A 6,536-nucleotide genomic window follows, 5' to 3' on the forward strand; every position below is an offset into this window, starting at 1 on the left:
GAAATACAACTACGAACTTAATTATCTTACATTCCATAAGATCCAACACAAGTCCAACTTGTTTGCATTGTTGAAGAAAAGAAGAAGTCAAAGAAACAGTTCTGCTACTAAGGGTGTCAATGGGCCTGGTTTACCGGGACTCTACCTGAACCAAACCCTATAGGGTCTGGGTATAGTGATAAATAAGAAGACCTGATTAAGACCCAGGTCCAGACCCGATGATCCGATTAATACATGGACCCGTGTATAGTTTGTGAAATTCTATACCACCCCACCTGAGTTCCAATTAAGACCCACAAATTTTCAATATAAAAAATGATAAAAAAATATGGTTTTATCAGGTATGGTCCTTGTTTGGTTCATGTAGTTTTTATCGGGTTTGGGTATAGTTTTTCTTATAATGGACCCAATTAAACCTGGGTCTGGACCTGATACCATACCCAAAAATCTAATCCAAGTCTAGTTCCACCTAGATTCTAACCAAATCGACATGTTGACACCCCCTTAGATACTATTGTGGCAAGACTAACCACTTTATAATTGTACGGAACTAAGCACCATGCAAGTTGCAACTTCCAGTTTTCAAAATGATTTAGAGAATCGACTCATATGAATCTTGAATAAGATGGAGACTAATCTACCATTTAGAAATTCATTAAAAATCAAGAAAATTATTCATAAAGTAAGAACATATTATAAAAATATTGAAATATTTTTAAAACAATATTAAAATATTAAGCATCAGCCTCAATTTTTGGGCCAATACATCATGAATAAACTGATTCACAATGATATTGACAACATGGTGCAGTTGGAGGGGCCTTGGCCACTAGACATGTGTTGAGAGTTCTATTCTCATGAATGTCAAACCCTTTGCATTAACGAGGGCAAGGGATAAGGTAATAAGAGATGGAAGATGGAGAGGAGGAAGGCGGGCAGGAAGTACAGTGAAACTCCATGAAAGGCTTCAGCCATTGAAAGCAAGGGAGGGAGCCACAGATAGAGGCACGAAGGTGATGGTGGAAGTAGAAAGTGTAGAGAGTCCAAAAGATAGGGCAAGGCCTTCTTGGGCAGAGATGGTTGGGAACACGACAGAAACACAGAGGGAAGGGGTGAGCCCAGTTCGAATAGCAGAGAGAGTTGGGAAAATCAAAGGTGATTATTTGGACGAGTCGGTATGATCAGCTCATCCAGTCAATGAGGTGGACGATGATCACTGGTTTCCCTGGGGACCTTGCTTCAGGCCTATGGAATATGATTTCATGTTTTAATATGGACTCTGATGTTGTGACTATTGCTAGCACCCATATGGAAACGATTATGCAGAGGGGCTAGTGGAATATAGCAGGAAGGATGGTGGTGGTGAATTCTTGAAAGGCCTTTAAAGTTGGAGTGGAAGTTGATGGTGCTCATATGGATTAGACACCCAAAACTTTCCCCTGAACTATGGTCATTGCAGAGGCCCTGGGAGGTGGATTACTACACCTGCTCAAAGGTGTATCGTCTGTTTGCGAGAGTAAAACTGAAGTGCCATTGGATTTCTCCCCCCTCATATATTGAAATCAAAATCAAGGAAAACAGAACTATAGATCAGAAGTCATATACAAATCTTCTATCATGCATTATGGTATTTATGGAGTCATCAACCACACAGCTAATAGGTATAGGCTAAAACCCTCTCAGGCTTGCTTAGAATCCACAAGAAGAAATCAATGGAGGATGGCAACAAGTGAAGATGGCGAGGAAACTACGAAAGAGGGAGTCAGCCATCAAGGACCCATTAGGTGCTAAAAGCGCCATTCGAATTGATGTAGTGTTTTTGCTTTTGACGAAAATTACAGGGGTCATCCTACCTAATCTTAAGAGAGAATTCAACAATTTTGAGTTGCCAAGCAATTTTGCTTGCTCAAGCATAGCAGGATTCTATTCATATGGGACCCTAGCAAGATTTTTGTGGAAATGATGTTGGTTACTGAATAGAGTGTGACAGTTGACAGTGTTAATTGATGGGGAGGGAGAAACATTGATGGCGATGGGAGTCTATGTTGTGGAAGCCCATAGACACTCTCTCCTTTGGGACTTCTTTGGCAACCACCTCAAAGATGCCTTTGACTCCTTTTGGGGGATTGGAACACTTCTTGATCTTTAGTATCTTAAATTTTTTTATAATTATTCAATAAATAAAGATGAATTTTATGTCTCAAATTTGAATTTGAGTTTGAATTTCAATGTGAAGTTGAATTTCATTTGAAATTTAATTTTAATTTGAGATTTAATTAAATTAAAATTTGAATAGAATGTGATTTTCAATTCTGAATATAATTTAAATTTGGATTTGAATTAAACATAAATTTGAATTTGAGATTTAATTGAATTTAAAATTTAATTCAATTTGGATTGGATTTAAATTTAAAATTAATTTAGGATGAAGTTGAATTTAAAATTTATTTAAACTATGTTTAAAGAAAACTTAATCCTAGAGGGTGGGATGCCCCCCCATGTGGGCCCCTCCTAATTACCTAAAACTCTCTAATTAGGCTTAAAGTCAAAACTATCCAATAGTTTCATATTTCATAATTAAATCAAGTTAGCTAAGGTGTTAATAACTTCTCTAAATGGTGTAAAAATCTTAATTAGCCTAGGATTTCACAAATTTGCATTAAAGGTAATTAAAGCTAAATGAAATTAGTTAGAATTTATATAGTTTTAAGAAAATTCTAAATTACCTAAGAGTCTTGGAGGTTTCCATATTGATTTGGGATACCTTTTGAGAAAAGGTATATAGATAGAGGCCTTCCTCCCCACACATTTTGCACCCTCCCCAATCCCTTCTCTCTATTTTCTTCATTCTTTCTCTCTTTTCCTACCTCTCTCTCTCTCTCTCTCTCTCTCTCTCTCTCTCTCTCTCTCTCTCTCTCTCTCTCTCTCTCTCTCTTCCTTCTTCTTTCCATACACCCTCCTTGGTGAAGAAGGGTTGGTCTGGTGTGGCTGCTCTATTGAAGTGGTGAGGCTGCATCTTGGTGGTGCACATACGTAGGATAATGATCGATTCATGTTTACGCTTGTGGCAGGGCCTTTTTTTTGGGTTATTTTTTTATTTTGAAGAACATACAATAACCTTACATGTGTTTATGGAGCTAGATACATGAACATGCTATGGATAATTCTCATATGTATATCAACATGCATATTAGCTCAGATCCATCTAGGAACTAATATGAGTTGGATCATAGAGGTTTTTATAAACTCAAATTTTTGTTTAAAATTAGTTTTTGAGAAAAAACATATTTTCTTATGTATAAATATTGAATCTTGTGTTTGATTCATGCAATGAATTTGATTTCTGTGTTTTCAGCATGTTTAGATAAATATATGCATGTATATGATGTGTTATGATGAATCCAAAATCATTGGATGCATGCTCTTGTTATTTTTTTATTAAAAACATAAAGTTTTTGATGTATTTCTTAAAAAATGCATGTTGTTATGCATTTTTTATTCCTACCAGCTTTAAAAATAAATCTGATTCTCTAAAATGGTGAACTCATAAATCTTGAACTTTTTTGAGGATGTTCGAGATATATGGAAGTAATCTCATAAAAAAATTATAAAATTCATTGCTTCAAAAATATCTGAGATTTATGACAGATTTTTATTTATACTAATTGGTATATTGAGGAATACATGATAAAAAATGTGTATGCTTTAAAAATTAAAAATCATGAAAGTTCGATCCAGAACCTGAAATTTTTGAAACAGAATCTGTCAAAGAACATAAATAGACTTATTGCATGATTTTTATTTCTATGTTAAAAAAAGTTTAGTTTTGATATTTTTTTGGATCTTATAACATACACACTAAGCTAACTACAATAAAAATGCTAAAATTTATTTTATTATGTGCAATACATGACTAGTAGTTCTTCGAAAATACTGAATCAAACAAAACTATTTTATGAACAAAAAACAGATTGCACTTGTAGAATTTTTAATCTCTAATCAGTAATGAGTTTGAGTCTAGGTTTTCTTCTATAGATAGCTAACACATGTGTATATCTACTATAAAAATCTTAAATTTAAATTCATTTATTCAAGTTATGGCAAAATTTCTACTGATTGAAAATTTTTATCCATACAATTCTTAATTTAGAACTTATGTTTTCTTGCATGTCATGGTTCTAGAAGTGAACTAGTTGGACATGAATTGGTTTCAAAGCTGAACTAGATGGATACACGACTTGTTAGAGTATAGTGTGTGGGCCTAATGAGACTATATGGTTGTACCCTCACTTGTGAACATGTTTTAATTTCTATGCTAAAGTTTTTTGTTACAATGCTAAAATTGACTGCATGTTATGTTAATGTGTTTGCATGATGTTATTGTCTATAACATGCTATTGTATGATATTGTTATGTGCTATAAAATATGAAATGTATGCATGTACATGTGAATGCTCAAGAATGAACTTATAATTTAAGAAATCAATATGGTGTCATAAGTGCACGAATATAATATGTTGCATATGATTATGTTATGATATGCTGCAATGCATGAAATGTGTGCATACACATTGATGAATGTGTTTGTTGTTCAAGGAATCAATGTGATGCCATGAGTGCACAAATATGCTATGTGGTGTGTGATGTGCTACAAGACATGAAAAACATGCATGCATATAGGATTGCTCATGATTGAGCAAGAAGTTAAAAGAACCCATTATGTGCTAAAAGTATACAAAGTTGTTAAATGAATATACATACACACATAATATAAAAATACCTTAAAGCGGATGCGTTGGTATGATTGCTTAAAGTCACTTCAGAACAGAGGCAAAGTGTGTACTGAGAGCATTCTAAATAAGTTATTAACATAAATGAGCAAATCAAAATGTGTAAAGATACCTTGGAACGATAAGCAAGGGTATACTAAAATACTACCTCATGGCAGTATGCAGAGGTATGATGCTCATGCCATAAAAGGTAACACCCTAGAGCGGTAAGCAAGGGTATACTAAAAAACTACTTTAGAGTAGTATGCAAAGGTAAGATGCTCATGCCATAAAAGACATTACTCTTTAGTGGTAAACAAGGGTATACTAAAAACTACCTTAGAGTGGTATGCAGGGAGTATGATATTTATATCGGAAAAGATAATGCTAAAAAGTTATCTAAAATGGTAGGTGAGAGTACTTGAACTATTGGCTAAGAAGGGCCAAATGCTTAATAGCACATGTGATAAAATGCAATGAACCTTGCTATTAATAAAGAGGGTTCAATAACTCATTTAGTCTAGGTTTATCTTAGATAGGGTAAGAAAGAGAAACATAAACCTTATATTTGAGCACATTTATTTTGTGTGAAAACTTGTATTGAAAAGATGCCATAATAATTCAAATGCATATTTATGGATATATCATGTTTTGAAATATACTGCTATTGTGTCCAATTGAAATGCATTATGAATAGCATTGCACCTGCACTGAAGATATATGCTTCATGTATGTTTGTTTCTGTAAATATATGCAATGTTATTGTGTTTCTACTGAGACTTGATGATTCAGTCTCTATATTACCGATATTCAAGTAATGAGTAAGAAGCTGAAGCGATAGCGGAATGCAGTGGGTGGTGCCAAGAAACAATTCTTAGATATGAGAATTGTTTTGAAAACCATTCATGATTTGTTAAGACTTGTTCTTTTATTTAATTATATTTTCAAACAATTAAATTAAATTCATGAATGATATTGTCTTATTGCCATCAGATTTCTGAGTTGAAACCGAAATGAGAGTTGAACCTGATCTCAAGTCCAATGGGAATTGGATCTAGTCCCATACTGAGTTATCATACATGTAACCTGTCTAAAATTTTTAACTAAAATAAAAAATAATTGTTTTTGTTGTATTTTTGTTTTCTTGATAAAGAGTTTTTGTCCTTTGTTGTCTCTTTCTCGAACCTAGTTTTAGTGGGCTATTAAATGCTAGCGCTTGCGCATAAGCTGATCCTTTAGTACTAAATTTGGTTAAAGCAGTGCTATCAATAAGGCTTTGCATAAAAAAATTTATGCATTTTCAAGTTAAAATTTTAAGGTGTTACACGATCCCTCTTAAAGAGAAAGGAATCAATGATTGAACATATAGTTATCAATTCAATAGAATGATAAATGATTGCAAGTTGATGAAAATTAACAACCCAAGTCTGAGGTTCACCTGGCATAACAATTAGGATAGGGCCCTTCACAAAGCCAAGAACCTGGATCATGTGCTTGCTAATGATCTCTTGGTATCACTCTTCCCTAATATCTCAACCGCCATTCTACTAAGACCATTTTGGATCACAATGCTTTGGTGGTCTCTAATGTTTCAGGTTTGCACAAAAAACCCTCTTTTAAATGTTTTAAATATTGGTCTACGCATGGGGAATGTGAATCAGTGGGGAAAGAGGGATGGAGGAAACCAGGGACTGCAAGATGTTTAAATTAGTACCTTGATTAGATGTGGTCAAAGAGACACCAAATGAATGAGTTAGGGGGGGGGGG

This window comes from Nuphar pumila, chromosome 3 (assembly GCF_984573655.1).
Source record: "Nuphar pumila chromosome 3, dmNupPumi1.hap1.1, whole genome shotgun sequence".
Taxonomy (NCBI): domain Eukaryota; kingdom Viridiplantae; phylum Streptophyta; class Magnoliopsida; order Nymphaeales; family Nymphaeaceae; genus Nuphar; species Nuphar pumila.